Source organism: Macrobrachium rosenbergii, chromosome 43 (assembly GCF_040412425.1).
Source record: "Macrobrachium rosenbergii isolate ZJJX-2024 chromosome 43, ASM4041242v1, whole genome shotgun sequence".
Classification (NCBI taxonomy): domain Eukaryota; kingdom Metazoa; phylum Arthropoda; class Malacostraca; order Decapoda; family Palaemonidae; genus Macrobrachium; species Macrobrachium rosenbergii.
The window spans coordinates 44,513,925-44,533,073 of NC_089783.1; the positions used below are offsets into that span (position 1 = coordinate 44,513,925).

The 19,149-nt window shown below is 35.4% G+C and overlaps 1 long non-coding RNA gene across 1 annotated transcript in view; it reads right to left on the reverse strand.

Moving 5' to 3' along the window:
• The window catches only part of LOC136828843 (uncharacterized), a 38,739-nt gene extending 20,153 nt beyond the window's left edge, over positions 1 to 18,586 (reverse strand). The window contains exons 1-2 of the long non-coding RNA XR_010850239.1: positions 18,456 to 18,586; positions 12,477 to 12,672 (exon numbers count right to left, since the gene is read on the reverse strand). This is a non-coding gene — a long non-coding RNA (uncharacterized lncRNA). The remainder of the gene's footprint in view (positions 1 to 12,476; positions 12,673 to 18,455) is intronic.
• Positions 18,587 to 19,149: the final 563 nt, after the last annotated feature.

Below are 19,149 nucleotides of genomic sequence, written 5' to 3' on the forward strand. Positions count from 1 at the left end.
TTCATCGGGCTTTGGGAAAAAGCACAGAACTTTTAGTAGCCATTACAATAGTTATGATATAATGTTAAACATATTTTGTAAACTATTGAATATTTATATATTACCTGATAAATGTTTCAGAACAATGTCTGAGATGCTGTATATGAAAAAAGACGTTCTAGGAATTGCACAATATTGAACCATATGGAAGTTTAGATGTGTAGGTTGGTAAACAGTCCCTATAACTTGAATGTCCATATGAAACTCTGTCCTTCAAAGTTCAAGTGCATTTCTTTATACTGTACTTGGAAAGAAAACTGTTAAAACTTGTTGCCCACTAAACTCTTCTCAAACATCTACAACACAGAAGTCAGGGTCTTTTGTCAGGCAATATTCATGGTTAATGTAAAGGTGAACTGGATGCACACAAGATGACAAAATGTATGCAATATGACATAACTTCCTCAAGCATTTCCTGGTCACTCTGCATGAGTGTCATAAATATGCAGCTCTATGCCAAGTTTTGTAATACATAACCTTGTAAAATATACTTTCTGCTGCCAGTCTCTCCTCAGTTAGGAAAGTGGTTTACTAACATGGTGAATCCAGTTCAAAATCATATACTGCACAAATCATTAACAAAAGTGAAAAGCATTTAAAATCTGTAGACCGATTACTTTGTAGCCAATGTGGAAATAGTTTAGGAATTCTTCAAAAAATGGTAAATCAATATCACAGTGTGTGTGATTTATTATTTCAGGTTGCAAATTTATAATTTAAATACTTTAATGAATCTTGACTATTAACAAAAGCAACAACTACTATTATTTATAAATATCTCTTTTTTTACAATTTTTCTTTGGTACTGATTGCCATTACTCTACCTCAACTACAAGGCAACTTTCCAGTTTTTATAGATGTCTTGGTTTTGTCTGCATAGACTAGCTCTAAACTAATTTACAGAATATTTTGTACATGATTACAATTATGATGTCACTAAATCTGGATTTTTGTGGCCAATAAAACTATTTCAAAATATTGTCTGTAAAGTTTTTTTTTTTTTTAATACAGTACAAACCAATTAATTACATAGCACAATTTGAGTCTTCACAAATCCTTGACACCCCACTTTGGAGTCAAAAGATCACCATCTACTGGCTGGTTGACAGCATCATGCATCTATAGACTAGGTTCCCAGTAGGTAAGAACCTTATTTCTTATGTAGTCTAGAGGCAGGGCCACAACTGCATGTCATGGGTTTGTAGTGAAGAACCTGATTTTGTTTTATACAATAATTTAGTTTGTTTCACTTAAAGAACTTCACTTACTGACTACAACAAAGGCTTCATGTGTGAACTCCTGGACTTAAATTTGCTCTTAAGAACAGGATCCAGTGCTCTGAAAAACAGTCATAGCAGGAGAGATGAAATCCTAAGAATTTTGTAAAATTACAAGATCTGTACAATGTACCTACCACATTCCCTGGCATTAAAGATGCTATTTTTCTTTTTTACGTAAAATAAGTTGAAAATTTCATTGGTATAGCCTAAACCTAGGGGAAGGTTATCTTTGCTAGACAGTAATCAGAACTCCTGTATATGACCTCTGAATGAAGTGTATAAATTACTCCTAGTTAAAATAGCAAATAAACAAAAGCATAAAAAATTATATATACAGTAATCACAAAGATCCATTCTGTGTTGGCAAATTATGGTAGACAAGTTTCTTCTCCAACGTCCCTGACTTTAAGAGAACATTAATTGACAAAAGTAAAACTGTCATGTCATAAGGGTTTACTAGTAAATGACAGTATAGTAAGAATATTGTAATTAAAGTGGAAATTTTCTAATACACTGTGTTTTTTATGATAGTTTCTTCAGAAATCAACTCTGAATTTTTTATAAATCATAAAGTATGAAATATTTTTAGGTTTTGAAGACTGATGTTTTTCTTATTTGTAGGATCTGTATTGTGACGATTTTAATTTTCATTCTGTTTTTATTTTGTTCTATTTAGGATGTCATGTTTGTCATGTGTTTTAACAATGAGTAACTGTGCAATACAATGTTATTCCATACTTCTAATATTTCCTATTGCAATGTTCAGTTTTTCCTTTACCTGAGAATGAAAAAACTGCTTTGTAAGCTTACATCCAAGAAAATTTTTGACGCAACATGGTTGGGCAGCTCATACCATACATTACTTTGTAATCTTAAGTGTTCAGTTTGCTGGTATGTCATTTTCAGAAAACCTTATTTAAAGTTAAAATCAATGAATCTGAAAAACATAAAGTACTTATAAAATAAATGAACTGAACAACTACAATAATCAACATGCTGTACTAGGAGAATTGCCAACAAGCAGCAGCAACCACTGATAGACATTTTTTTGTAAAAAAACAAACAAACCCAGTAATTTTAAAACAGATGATATACATTATAAAAGAAAACTTAAAGAACTAAATTATGCTGTTTTAAATTGTAACAAAACTATTCCAAAGACAGAGAACAGAGCAAGCAGGACAAGATGACTCCTGTATGGTAATCCCTAAGAATTACACAAGAGAGGGCCCTATTTCGGTGGGTAGGTATAGAGGGCCTATACCTGCCCTGCCAGAGGCTACAACAATCACCTGTAGGAGACTCAGAGCCAATGTATCCCTTCGAAAAGGAAGAGCACTTGCAAGAAACTCGAAGGACTTCATGTGAAAGGCTTAAGCTTTTCCCTTCAATTCCTCCTCCCTAAAGAGGAAGGGGAGAAGAGGTGGAGAAGGAGAGCTCAAAGCTGAGGGGGAGATCATGTAAGGGCACAGCTTACCCTCCTCACTTGGGTCTAGCTTCCTCCCTGACGAGGAGCAATAGTCCCTGGGAGGAAGACTCAACCATGTTGAACTCCTAGTGGCTAATGCAATGGCTGATGCAATCATAAGGGTTGCAACAACAACAGACACACTGAAGCAGTAGCCAAACCATGACTGTTACCCCTTCTACCTAATGTTCCCAGGTGGCCGTGCCATCTCCCCTACAATTACAATACTACTGCAACTGCAATGAAGATTAATAGAGCTATTATCCATATGAGATGTCCACGATTGTCACAGAGCCTGCAGGACTTGAATGATGCTGGCTGAAAAGGACAATGGGGAACAGAATCTTTCCAAACAAGAGTAAATTTGATCTACTCTCATCATCTAGTCAAACTGATCCTACAACATCACTGAAGAGCGTCTCAACAGCATAACGAAGGCAGTCTTAAGGAATGCATCTTCTGTCACTGGCAATTATACTACCATATTGATAGAAGAGCAGTTGTTGGTAGCTGAAAAAATCAGAGTTGAGAGTAAAAATCCAATCCTGTCTGCATCTCCTGTCAGTATTCCACCTGCTATTCAGTAATGGCTATGACTACCTCACTTGGGGGATCCTGACAGGCATGACATCCCTTGTGTATACAGGTATTCATATAATATTGGTCACTCCCATCTGTCACAGTAATCTGACCTATTTCACAATAACATCAGTTGCAGGACTCCTGTCATGTCCTTAAATCAAGTCTGTGATTGACACCTCCACTGGATATATCCACTGAGTCAGGAAGTGGCCAGTTGCAAATGCCTGCCTGTCATCACCTCTGTCCATGTTTTCTGTTAGCTACAAGTACCCAGTAGGGTCCTTAAGGTATGCTTAGATTCAAAGTCCCTCATTTCAAAAGTTCAAGGAAACCAGACTGGGTAACCGGCCACAGGAACGTGGTTGTGTCCACTGTAGCGAGTCATATTGATTTCCACTGGGGCTCAGGATCCTGGCAAGAAAAGACTGTGTTCACTGAGGAACTCAAACAATTGATCCAGAAGCTCAATTGTGGATGACCTCAGAGAAAACTTATGTAATTGATTCTGGGCTCTTCACCCTGAAATTCATCTCGGATAACTATGGGCAACTGTGAAGTCCTGTGTTTCTACAGAGGATCCTTGAGCAATAGAGGGAATGAAAAGGGAACTGAGTCAGTATTAAAATTCTCTACTGATGTCTGTACATGTCAGAAATAACAACTAATGATATATTAGAAATATATTATATTCAAAGATTCACAAAGGACTGATTAGTCAATAAAAAGACAAACTAACAAAATTATAGCTAACTGCTTGTAGTTAAATAGTGAAACGCTTCCAAAGCACCACTGAAAGGATAGTAGGGGTAGAAACAAACTTATTGTTCAGAGCTGAATACCCTGTATCACCTAATCAACATAAGTATATCTTAGTTTAACCATGCCACTGAGCTGATTAACAGCTCTCCTAGGACTGCCCCGAAGGATCAGATTTATTTTACGTGGCTAAGAACCAACTGGTTGCCTAGCAACGGGACCTACAGCTCACTGTGGAATCCAAACCACATTATGACAAGAAATTAATTTCTATCACCAGAAATAAATTCCTCTAATTCTTCACTGGCCGGTCGGAGAGTCGAACGCTTGGCCAACAGCGTGCTAGCTGAGAGCTCTACCCACCCCTCCAATGAAGAACTACCTAATCAACATAAAATACACAAATGCAATACCTGTAGTAATAGTGCAATGCAAACTGGGCTAACAGCACAGCACCAAACTAGCACCCACTACCTTATTAGGGAGAATACAAACTTTCCTAGATCCATAAAAACTATGGTACCTGAAAGGTATAAAACATCACTGTACGACAGAAGAATTTATAGTTAATAAAATCCAAACAACTAGACATGGTTGAACAAGGCGCTACTTACCATAAAAACACTACTTACTGTGACTAAACACAAAAATATTACACTACTTACTGTGACTAGACACAGAAATATTCTTATTTTCTAATTTACTAAAAACTGCTAAATTATCCATAAAATCTCTAAAACACAATAAGAAAAACTATCTGCAAAAATTAACGGGATAGGAATAAAACACAAAGCAAAAACATTAAGTCTCGGAAACAGTCTTCTAACAGCAAGGTAGATACACGAAAGGCGAGGTTCTTACCTATTTAGAGCCACTGCTAGCCAGCCAACAGACAATCTTCTTGACACTCTTGAATGTATTGTCTAGGATTTGGGAAGACCACGAATCAGGATATATAAATGATGGGTTTGTAAGTCCTACAAATTTATTACAAAGAGTGTAGAGGGTATAGATATGTATTATACCTGAAGTTTTAAATTACTGTGGAAATACACTAGAAAGGGACCTTCAAACTACGTGAAATATAAACAGTTATAGCTTATCATTATATACTACAAAATCAGTTTTAAGATGACCAGGCATTTAGAGCATACACCAAGATCATATTACTTGAATCTGCACACGCTTCTTTTCTACGAAGTATTATTTATTTATCATGAGACAATGTTTGTTTTGACATTCCTTTTTACTGACTAAATGAGTTTAATATAGGTCATTTATTCCAATTTAGCAACTGATGTATGAATTAAATTTATGACAGATGACACATTTATGACCTTGACTTGAGGATACAACACTAATATTTTTACGTCTCTTTGACTTCACTATAGCAAGTGACATGCAAGGATAAGGTCAGGAGTTTCTTGTTTCATAAGTTTAGAGCACGCTCCAACTGTTGGAGTGGCAACATGAAAATGGCCAATCGTAATGTTATACTTTTATTTACGTCCTCAACATTGCTGTCCCACATACATATGGTATTTCAACATTTTCTAAATTACTTCTACATTGATCCTTTACTTTTTTCTGCCTCCAAATATTTTTTAATTTTATATAACTTTCTCCAATTTTTTCAGAAACTTCCCAAACTATATGAATGCCTAAGACTGGGAATAAATTAATGTTTACAATGTGGTCGGTCCCTTTGGTAGATCTAATATCACTTAAAAGACAAATTGATCGTGATGCTTAAAGCTCTTCAGAAAGTAAATTACTCAAACATGTCACTGTTGTAATTCATTAATGTTTAGGGAAGCCTGTAGTCTCTACCTCTAATAACAACATAATTTATAAATGTTTGTGTGCTTGCATGAAAGATCTATGCATTTTTAACATTATTAGAATTGTTTTTGGTTTATTTATGTGAACAACAGTAGTTTTTATAGAGAAATCTTCCCATACCTGAGTGTTCAAGAATTATTCCTTCAGGGTTAAAACTGATATTAAATGCTTGTATCTGCAGTACAGAATAGTGACTGAGCAAAGTATTACGTGACGTAATGGAAACTATGCAGTGCAGTGCAGTGAGTCATACAGTAAATAATATGACAGAGATAATGACTGAGGTGCACAAAGACTTCTGGATCACAAGTAGAATAAAGGTCATTAGAAAAACTTACTACTAAATATTCCGTTACTGTTTATTGTAAGATATGTATGAATGATTCATGTGGTTTTTAGTTAAATATTTCTTTTAATATTTCTTTACTTCATTTATTGCTCAAAACACCACTATGTATTAAGTAGTAAAAATGTATGAACTGCCTGGCATGATTATATATTGTTTTGCTTTAAATCTTATCAAAGGTTTTACTTTTTTCAAGTGTAGTTACAACTCTAATGGAACCATCAGGAAGAGTCAGGGTAACCAAGAATAATTTTCATATTGTTCATTTATCTGTTCTTTAGTTAGAAAATTTATTGACAACATACTTTGCTAATGGCTGAGCCTCGGTTCCTTTTCACAATTAGGGGAGTACAAAGAAAGCCTTTCTCATACACATTGATGTAGCTTTCTACCTCTGAATGCAGTAATCAAGTGATTATGTGCTGTTTAGATATATTTAGAGTGAAACAAATGCAAAATTAATGCAACCTCTTTCCAACAAGAAACTTTTGTATGAAGTTAGTGTAAGCAATATCAATGGTAATGTTTCCTTCTTTTATTACAGCAGTTACCCAAAAAAATAATGAAACTTGTGTATTGTTTAAAACAATGTTAATGTTTCTTGACATGCACTCTTGTATTTTACATATCTGCTTTGGCCAGAAAAGGTAGTCTATTCCAAATTGCCATTCTCTTTCAATGGAGTCTCAGTAATGCTTACCAGGTAACAGTCAGCTACCCAGGAAGTAACATGAACCCATTACTTCACTCACTGGTAATATTTCTTATCATTTCACTTGAATCCAGCCCGTGGGGTTGCAGGCACATCCATTTAAAGTGTGGGTTTAAATGTTAGGAAACAACCCAGTGATTCACAAATTTGAAGAAATTTCCAAGAAAAATACAAACCCTGACACAGGTACTTCTTGGTTTGTGTATGAGATATGTTCCTGAAGTGATCAATTATAATAAACATAGCGTAACCATTAACTGCCAAAAAGAAAACAGTAAAGTTACGGTGGATATTTTTCTGGGACGTGAAACTAACATTTTTTCACAAAACTCATTATTATACAGTGGAGTTCAGGAACCACCATACTATATTACTCTTACCATACCTCTTCCTCTTCCACCCTTGGCTCTGGCTCCACCACAAACTACCCATCTCACTCTTGAGTGTGGTTCTGTCTGTCAACTGTGCCGCTCGCTCTGAGTTTGGTTCCAAATCTGTCATCTCCACATCATGCTCTGAGTTTGCTCCATATCAGTTTGCATATCTTCTGAGTCTGTTTCTGCATGTTTTCTTTGAAAGAGTGATGTTATAGGCTTATGGATTTTTATTTTTTTCTTTTTCTTTTAATATGAACTGGTAACAAGCCATGTTACACTGCGCAGGAAACAGTTGAATTTCTCTCGACATTCGACATTAGTACTCCAAATGGTGCTCTCAAGTTTCAAAGCCTCCCTTATCAACCCTATCAAGGACTCCTAGCTTTTGTTCCTGGCTCCAAGTCTTCCTATACTTCTTGCATTATCAGTACCTGATGTTAAAGGCACCTGGGAGCATTGTACACTCATGTACAATAAGACTGCAGTGAGGTAGTATGGTGTGGGAGAGATGTTGACTACTCAAAGATGGTAGTAAAAGTGAAAGGGTAAGGTGGGATATTTGGCAGCCACAGCACTGAGGTAAACTAGATGTGCAAGCAATTTGAATTGGCATCGATGTAAAGCCATGTAAAGTAAAATTCTGACTGCATTTCTGACTTGGTGTTTTTCCAAATTCATGCAATTTGGATGCACATAAATTGAGAAATATCTGTACTTTGCATTTCTGAATAGTATAAGCAAAAGAAAAGTAACAGAGATGAGGAAAATGATTATAAATTTTGCTTTTTAATAAAATAACTGTCATGCTATAAGAACAATTTTACTTTAGCCTTCATAAAAATATTTTTAAAATCATTTTTAGTTTTGCTGTAGCTGGGTTCTTAAGGAGTTGGTTACACTTTATTAATAATGTCCTTGTCTCTAAAGCATCCAGAGGCACATATCAAGCACTATTAGAACCAGAGAAAATCAACAAATGACAATGTCTGCCAAGAACATGGTTTCCCAAGAAGAAACCATAGCTCTTTGCTTATTTAATGGTGCATCTTTAACCATACAGACCAGACACTGTAACCTAGAGTGATCATTCAGTGCCATAAAAGCGTAATGTTAAAAATGAAAAAAATATCAAATAAAAACTACAGTACTATTCACTCATAAATTCATTCATATTACAGTACTCACAACACTTTACAATACTTTATTTGTTCACTTGCCAAAAATCCTTAAAATATGCGTACGTAAGTAAACTTAACAATCTGCAGTCCAGCCACTGAGAACTGCTGTTGAAAAATAAGTGATCTTTTAAAATATTTTATACATTAATTCATTTAAACACCTAGAAAAAGTATGTAACAAAATCCTATGAAAATTAGGCTGTCAAGCCAAGCACTGGGGCACTTCCTGCCATTCAGCACCTAAAATGGTAAAAAGAGGAAGTTGGAGTGGCTGGATTTTACAAGACAGAGAGATCCAGAAAATAAAGATGAAGTACAAGTATCTAACGGTGGAATCCACAGAAAACCCCACAGCTGCATTAAGAAACAATGGTTAGAGAGACTGGACAGCAAAACTGAAGGTAGCATGAATGGAGGTAAAGTAAAACGATAAAAAGTGGGACCGAAGGGACACTGCAACCACCATTAGTAATGGCTACAGTGCACCATGTGAGGTGCACTGACCCTACTGCCCCCCCTACAGGGATAACTGGATGGTGGCCATATGCTGACAATAAATGTTGTTGATACAGGTTTTAGAAGTAGGTTAGCCCAGCTTTGGGATGGATTTGTCAACTGCAGACTGCGATTTAATTATGCATTCAGGAGTTACTTCAATGGTACCAAGGATACTTTGAATTTTACTGACAGGTTTCAGAACTAACCACAATGGTCAGTGCCATAAATAATATAAGAATCTATTTGGAGACACAATAAAATTTTCAAGTATGACATAAAAAATATCTAACCAATTCTGGCAGACAGTAGTATTAGCTGTCTTTGGGTTGATCTCTTACTAGCCCTTGATCGCTATTTTTTTTTATTTTGCGTTACCTGAAAGTCAATTAACTGACAACCAAACCCTGCAATTAGATCACATTCACCTACTTTATGATTCAGTCAGTCAGTTCCCCTAATGCCCTCCTTTATTACAGTCACATTCACTCACCTATGATTAATAACAATTACTGTAGTTGCCTTCTCTCTCTCCTTTATGAGAGCCATGGTATCTTCATAAGAGAGCTTGGGCATACATTTTGTTCTGAGATGAAGCTATACAATGTAATCCAGAATAACTCTTTTGAGATTCATCAGTAGTCTGGCATGTAGAAGACAGTGCAACCTGGCCTTACTGGTATATGTTGTATGTTGTACATGTTCTATTGTTGTATATTCATGATGTTTTGGGGTATATGTGTAAGTCTAGATAATTTTAAGCATGTACAAGTTTGTACCTTGTGCATAACCCAAGGAGGAAGTACTTTTGTTATTGGAAGGAAGAACTGCCTTATCCTTAAAGTCAGATATGGGTCCTTTTCTGTGTACAAAAATACTTGAAATCACTGAAATAATCATCCTCAGATGGTTTAACCAGAAGCAGTCAATATTACTGAGACCCTCTGGTATGGTTGCATGAACTAAGTAAAGCATGACAGGAAAAGACTGAGGGAGGCTTGAATTTATAGATAATGTACAGTATGTCCAAAGCAAACAGGATTTTTCATGATCCAAAAGGCCTGCTGCTATGAAGCACATATGCCAAAATATGCAGAATGTAAGTCATCCAACTGTCATATTGGGGACAACAAACTACCGGTAACAACTTTTGGTATATCCCTTGCTGATATGTTCTGTATTTGATTTGCACATTGAAGTTTCTTCATTTGTGCATACCTGACAGCTCTTGTCACTAGGCCTATGATTTTTTTTACAATTTATACCATTTGTCATTTTTGTGCACTGATCATGTTCTAGAGATGAACAACAGCTACACAGTTTTGCATATTTACATACACTTGATAGGTGGCCAAATTCAAAATACTTGTAACACTGTAGAGGTTTAGGTTTGAAATGCTAGCCCAAAAGCCTTTACAGTAATTTTAAATGTTTATGTTCAAAGGTACATCTGCATCTTCAAAGGTATGTTGCTTTTCTTCAATATGCATAGCAACTGCAACTGGCTAGGTTTTTTCCGGCAATGCAGGCTCTGTTATGATGGAAACCACGAAATTCCCATCGTTTGTTGTTTCACAAAAAAATTTAAAAAAAATGGTCTTCATTGTTAGCCTTTATCTATTGTTCTGACTGTAAATTCTTCAAAATGGTTCTTGAATTGAGTATAGAATTTAGGCCAAAGGCCAAGCACTGGGACCTATGAGGTCATTCAGCAATGAAATTTGTATCCTTAGGTTTGTTTAATCACAACCATAATAATCACATACAGTATATGCCTGATGTCTGTGCTATGAAAGTTACAACTTGGAGACCTGACTCCACGAAAAAAGAGATATTTTACCATCCATGAGATATGGACCAAACTAATGGTTATTCTTCATGGCAAGGTCAGCACAAGGACTAGAAATACACAGTTTACCACTTCTAGTTTATAAGCTATGAAATAACTATGCATAAAAGCGTTTCATTCAACGTACAAAGAGCACCTTGATGGTTTAGTGACAGTCATATATATTCCTTTGGTGCTACATGATAATGTGTACTTCTGTTGCTTTTCTTGCAATCCTCTTGACTTTCTTCCATAATTGTACTTTATTCATCTGCAGTCCTATTATTTCATCTGTCCCGAGGCTGAGGTTATTGAGGCCTCAGGCAGTGAGGCATTCAGACAACCTTCACACCACGGATTACCCATTTCAGACAAACATTCTAAATGTTATTTAACATTCATAGCCGGTCTTCTTCTTTGATTAGTATTGAAGGTAGGAAGCTTTCCATTTGCTAATAGCTTCTTTTATTTTACAAGAAGAAATTCTTCAAGAGTTTCCTTTGATAGGTTGACCTGTAGCATAATTTTAACCTCTGACCCCTGAAGCCATAAGCAAGTTGTTAGATCATTCCTTACAAAAAATTCTTTTGTTTTAAAAGAACCTCACCCTTTTCTTCTAGTCCCCTTCTGTCAGGCAATAAAAATAAATTCCTCAACTTCATTCTCAGTTTCCTTGCTAGAATATAATGCATTGCCAGTATTAGGACCATTTTGATTTGTTTTCATACCTTGTATGAAAGACTGGCCGACAAAAATGTTTAGCCTATCAAAGAACATCTGAAAGTGATTGTTCCGAGATCACGTATTCTCCTCAAAATGTGCCCTCATTAAGCTACTGTTCAAGGACACCCTGTAACTCTAGCTGAGGGAGGTGCTTTTTGAACCCTCAGTACTGGATATAGCATCTTCTTTACTGAGGTGAGTAATGATGAGTCAGACAGCTAGCGTTACTGTTTTTGTTTCCTTTTATTAACTTACATTCATGCAGCACTAGGTTTATGATATCTATTGGAAGTGCCTATATCTTCTCATGCTGCCTCTTACTAAAGAGGGGTTGCCAAGGTTTTCATTCCTAACAAAATATGAGAGGGAACTTAAGCAATTACTACTAAGGTGTCACCTTAATTGCTATGGTCACATCTTTCACCCAAAATACTGTACAGTTCACTGTACAATGTAAGTTATACTGTTGTTATACCTTTAGCCAAGAAAGTTACCTAGCCAACTCCATGTCATGAGTATTATTGTTAAACATGTTCACATGTTGACAGTGTACACATTCCTACTTACATAAGCAATAGCAATACCCTGAATAGATCAAGCATATGTTCCACCTTTCATTGCCTTACTTATATCTGGTACAGTTTATACCTTGTACCTACGGTTCAACTTAGGACTTACTATTTGCTAGATTGGGCTATTTATCATTGCTCCAGGCTACAATCCAAAGAATATCTATTTGGAGCCACTGTTGCTAGCTTTGTGAAGGACACCCAAACATTTTTTTCGTCTCTAGAAAGCATTTTTCAGCCTAGATAACACAAAATTTACAAGTTTAAAAACAGTTTCTCACCTTATAAATTAATCCTGCATATAGACCACCCGCCAATATGACTTCCTCCCTCTTATAGTAGAACGATGAGGAATCACGTATGTGCTCAAGGCTTTGCATTCTCTCTGCACTGATTCACTCTTTCTTGGTGACTGCTACTGGTATCCAATCCAACTGACAGCTCATGTCATTCTGAGTGGCTCTCTATCCTTCCAAACTGTGGCATATAAATATAATATGTAAAATACAGGGTTGTATGCTGTAACATCATGAAAATCACATTAAAAATTTGAATGTTTGGTACATTATGAAAAACAGACATTTATCATATAGTGTATGCATTAATTGTATTGTCAATATGGTCATTTGATGTGTGGTGTGTATATGCATCTCAGTGTAAAGTCTAAAAGTAAAATCTAGAAATATCTATTCATGTACAGTTCAGGTTCCCAAGTACATGTAATATATTTTGTGTTAAAAGTAAAATACAGGATTTAAAAACTTTGAGTTCTTTACCTCAATACAGTACTGCATTTACACTTTTAATGGCCAGTTGAGAGTGAATTATGAACTAAATTTACATCATCATCTTGCTTTCCATGTGAATAGTGCTGTAAGTGTGGTTGTATTTATTACTTTTGAGATTTCAATTTACTTAATGTAAAAAATGAAATACATAACTTTTTTCTGAATCATAAATCATATATTAATATGAAAGTCGAACTCAAGAATGCGAACCATAGATCTCAGCAGGTACCAACTCTGCTCTGTACCTGTATGAGACACCTTGGTTCTTTTTATTTTGCATTTAAAGATAAAACTGTCATGCGCTTTGTAGAAATATTAAACCAAGTTACAGGTGAAAGTTACAAATCCTAAGTGTTTGGTGTTTCCCATGATGAAATAAAATATTTAGAATAGTCTATAATCTGCTGGTTAGCTACCCACTATACTAACTTATACTTTGTACTGTGCAATTACGCTTTTTTTTAGTTACTCCAAATTGTTTACCATGACCTCATAAAATACTTAATCTATAAAATATAGCTTGTACATTCAAGGGATGAATGCACTTCAAATTCTATAAAGTAGCAAGTGCATCAGAGGCTTGTTATATAATACTGTGTGACGCCCAAGTATAAAGATAAATTACACAATACCATAAACTGCACCCTTGAATTCCTCAAAATCCAGCATTGAAACTTCTCAGCCCATAATGGACCTTTCCTCTGACCAGTGTATTCCAAGCCCACTATGAACAGATGTGCTTGAATGTTATACCTCACTTAAGGCATAAGTTGCATGTCTTTGATCACTAAAATATTCTGGTAACAGTGTAAGTGGATATTCTGAAGATGTAAATATTTTAAACATATTGTATTGTGAAAATTTATGAGAAAGATATGATGAAATGTGCAAGGTAATGCCCCAATATATATATATATATATATATATATATATATATATATATATATATATATATATATATATATATATATATATATATATATATATATATATATATATATATATATATATATATATATATATATAAATATATATATAAATATATATATAAATATATATATATATATATATATATATATATATATATATATATATATATATATATATATATATATATATATATATATATATATATATATATATATATATTTTAACACTTTACCCTGGATTTACATTTGCTACTTTCCTGTAATATGTACTCCTTGTAATAATTTTCTTTTAAAATATCTTCTACAGTGTTTAAAATAACTCATGTACACATACTTCTTGGCTTGCTACACTGTTACAGTACAGTACAATTATTAATAGAGTATACTTAACATGCCTTGGGTATGATAATAAATACAAGACTTTTTTTTATGGCTGTGGTAATAAGACAGCTAGAAGAGCAGGCATATCACTCAGAGGTCAAGACTCAAATTTCACTTCGGGTATATAAAAAGGTTTATGTTGGACTACGTATATATAAATGTACTGTACATCTATGAGTTGCCATCAGTTATGTAATATTTCATCCTTGACTCTCATTGTTTCCTATTTAATTACTCTAAAATAACTTGATTAAAAATACTGCTATGTACTGCACTTAATGCAGATACTTTTTATGTATATTACACAAAACACTGATGAGTTAAAGCCAAAATATCTGGTGTGCAAAGAAAGTAAAAAATGGAGGTTGACTATGGATACTGACTAGTTATATTTTTATTTTCTTTCAGTAAAGTATTTTCAGAATCACATATCTTGCATGTAGGAGCATCATACCTGAATAAATGTTACCCTACTTGAATGATACTGATAGCTAAAGCTGTCAGAGCTATGCAGTGATTTAATGCAGAATGTATTGTAGCTTGATAGTATTTCTAGTTTAAGGGAAATTCAATAAAGTTTTCATACAATAAGAGTTTTCTTTTTCATTTTTTTAAGACTATCACAGCTCTTCAGTTGCTGTGAAAAACTGCAATACCTGCAGTACCATATTGTTAACTATAAATGATTAATTTTGCTAACACACTGTACATTCATAAATGCACACATTTCTGACTTAATGCAAACCAAAAATTTTTTAGTCATTTGTGTTTTTTCTAGGTTTATGAACCAAAGCCTTTTATGTACGAGTGTTCCTCAACGTGAGCTGGAATTGGTTGCTGAAACTTGATAACTAGGTAGTTAACTGGAAACCTAGCCACTGGGAAAAGGGTTGCCAAGCCAGCACAACCCAGTGCCAATCCCAAGTCTGGATAAATGGGTTGTTGTCAGGAAGGGAGATGTGTCTGTATAACTTCTGCCAAAACCAATTATGAAATGAGCCATTCCAGATGGAAACAGGAGCAGAAAACTTATTAAAAACAGTGACCCCAATAGGAATTAATCTGAGATGATGATGATGATAATCAGAGACAAAGTGTGATTATGGTTTGTATATCTAGGAAACAAAATTCTTTAAAGTAATTTATATTTTTCATAGGTATACCAGAGCCTTTGATATTTGAGTATTCTCAGTGTAAGTTTAAGCAGTCATTGAACTTAGTTACAAGGGTCAAGCATTTCAATATTTCCACAACATTTCTCAAAGCACTTCAAATACCAGGGGATTTAGATTTTTTCTTGGCCACTACTTACAAAGCATTGACTATGACAGTTGCTAAAGTAGGTAAAATTGAGGACGAGCCTGTTGTTTAGCAATATATGACTCTTCCTCACATACTACAGTACTACAATACCCACTCCATCTTGTGATTTTGATCCACCAGTGTAAATTCTCCTTTAATTTTTATGAATATTTTAAACAACTAAATGGAGGGTAAGTCAGCTGAAGGAGCACCTCCTTCAGCAGTTGCCTCATCCTCAAACAACAGAGATGTGGGCAGGTCTAATAGACTTAATACTATCCCTCCTAGAAGGGGTAGTACTACTTGACAGTGGAATAGGAGTCAAAGACAGTGGTAGAAAGGAACTTGAAGGGTTCAAGGGTATATTCCCTCCTGACTGTGCAGGCAAATGCTTCATGTCCTTCTGCCTTCTCTTGCTAAGCCTAATCCAGTGAGGAGCATCCCATACTGAACAATCCCTACAAGGAGAAACCTTAGTGCTGGTATTCCCTCTACAAGAAGCACAGTTATTATGTGGGTCTACCGTTACAAATGATGTGAACTGCTGACATGAATGACCATGCTTGCAACAGCATTGCTCATGTTTTTTCTCCATCAGGTAAAAAACTATCAAGAAAATAAAAAGGAAGAACAAAACACATCTAAGTTTCTCAACCAAAGTAGAGAGAGTCAAGAGCTGCACATCTGAGCTATATTGATTTTGAGTTCAAGCTTCCAGATACTGTACTGCTACATAAAGGGTGAAGGTTTGTTTTAACATAAGAACAAACCAAAAACTTCTTACTAAAAATGAGAGATGGACCCATCCCTGACTTCAAGAGCTTGAGAGCAAGAAGGGAGTCTGGCTTTCAACTTACAGGAGTAATAGGCCCAGTTGATCACCTTGGGAATCCTGAGAGAAATGGTGTTCCTGGAAACCTCCTTCTTGTGTTACTCATACTAATGGAAAGAATGTTTTCCAGGGATACCAAGGGAAAGCCACATTTTCTTCAAGTACTCCAAGTCATCCATACCTAGAGTGACTGAAAGGCAGGGTTAGGTAGTGACAAGCCACAAAGCACACCAAGGTCTAACCTAGGGAGAGCTAAGAACACATGCATTATCATTGTCAAAGTCCACATACTGGTCAACTACTTCCACCTGTGTAGCCCTTGGATCATGCCCGGGGTACAGAGGTAGGAAGAGGGAGCAGTCTAGAAGGTTCACAGGTGTCAAGAGCAGCATATTCCCCTCACCCCACAAAAGGTACCAGCGAAGAACCTTTGGCCTTCCTCTACTTTTTCCAAACCTTTTAACTGCAAAGACCAGACAGAGTACTACTCAGGGGAAGAACAAACTACTGAGGATCCTCAAACAAGGAGGGCATAAAGGGGCCACACATTTGCACCTGTCTTGCACACCTTATTGTTCATTGTTTTGTTTACATCCATACATAAACAAATCATGACATCAGACATATACAGAAAAACACGTAAGAAGCTTCACCTTGGCAGTTGACAAAATGTCTTCACTCAACAAAGGCCAAAAGAATGAAAAAAAAAAAAAGGTGCTGGCTTACAACGGGTGAGTAGATGGGGACTCTCCAGCTGCCTGCTTACCACCAATTATCACTTTATTATCAAGCTTAAATGATGTTTCCAGCTTACGGTGAGGAATATGCCTGTCCGAAAGACCATGGTTTGTAATCCTGTGGAAACAACTTACGTAACTTTTGTAAGTTTTTGTAATTCTGAGGAATAATATTTACTTTTTGTAAATGATCAGTTTTGTCAATTCTCCAAAACAATGTAATTTAATATTTACCGTTATGTTTATGGTATTTACCATTAATTTCATGATTGGGGCTGGTACAAACACGATTTTGCAACCGACCAGAACTCTAAATGATTTGTCAAATGATTGCAACCCCCACATTTAGTCAAGACGGGAAATCCCAGTGACATACCATATCTTTAGGTCAGGTTAAAGGGGGGGAAGGGAGTATTCAGCAGCCGGGTAAGGCCCAGATTCTCAAGTTGGGTTAGGTTTGGAAAGTTTCTATTATATATTGCAGGTTTTTACTCCTGTTTTCTTTTTCCCACAGCCAAAAATTCCTAGTTTTCCACTGCAGTTCCCCAAAATCATTAGACATGGGGGTGGATGCAGTGGGTTAAACTAGCATTACAGCTGAAATTAATATAAAATTCCTCAAAATCATATAAAAAACTATGGCATAACCACATTTCACCCAATGCTGAGTGAACAGGTAAATTGTAAACATCTAATACGGTTAGGTTAGGATGATGTGTTTAATCCTTTCTGTACTTGCTGCCTAAACAAAACCATTCAGATCAATCATTAGGCTATAGTTTGGTAAGAGTGGGTAGGGGTACCTAATTAGGCTTTTGCAATGGAGATGCAGTGAATTCATTTGAATCATATCAAATGACTACCAGAGAAAATATGCAACTTTAAAAGACAATCTTGCCCCCTCAAATTTTTTCAACATCACAAACAAAACAATAACAAAACTCATATTTCACAAAATATTTATATTCATCATAATAATAAGACAATGACATCATCATAAACCTATCGTTGTGTTATTTCATATTAATATCACAACTTGATATTAAAAGCCTGAGCTGGCTTAATGTCAGCACGTTTTAAAGCTTCGGAGGTAACGTGGATGATTCATGCTTATTAGAAATGAATTTGGTTAAGTATAGCTTGCCCATGTTTATTAACAAAATTAGCCTCAGCTTGTTCTGAAAGGAAACAATAATCTAATTGATTCTAAGTTGTCCATACATAAATCTTTCAATAATGCATACAATCCTCAACTTAACCCTACATCATGGATTGGATAAAAAATACTCACAGTAATGAACGCACCAGACACTACAGGCTGAGATGGCGAACCATGATGGAATACAAGGAGGCGAGTTGTCGCCTAAGCCTTTTCAGTTCGTACCACTGCGCATTGTAGTAATTACTTTTACGTTGATTTCACCATGCAGTTACCAGCAAAATACAAATACAATATTGGAAATGGAAGCCACAATTAAAGTAACTTAGAAAACAGACTGTCTTACTTGGCTTTACAATATTTAGGTGAACCATTAGGCCTACATTGGCCAAAAAAACTCTTCCTCATATGGTGCCTGTCATTTTCCCTTTCTTTATTATAAGCAAATACAATGGACACTGTCATATACTTGAAATATCTTTCAAGTAAATTTCCTTCTCTCTCGCGTCGCACAGGGTTTTCTTGTATTGGGAGTCGAATGAATGAGATTTCACTTATGCTCTTTAATATTGATAAGTATCCTTACAATCCTAAGATTCATTTACCTTTTCCAAATGCTATATGCAACAGGTAAATCCAACTAAAGAGAGAAAATGTTGCAGATACCTGAACAAACATTAGCACTATCATACGGATGTACAGTCACCGCAAAAACTCCGAACACCCCCTTTAAATGAAAAAATAGTAACGAAAAATAATAGGCACAGTTTTTGTTTGATTAAATTTTATTCAATATCGTTACATTTCTCCTTTATTTTTAAGTACT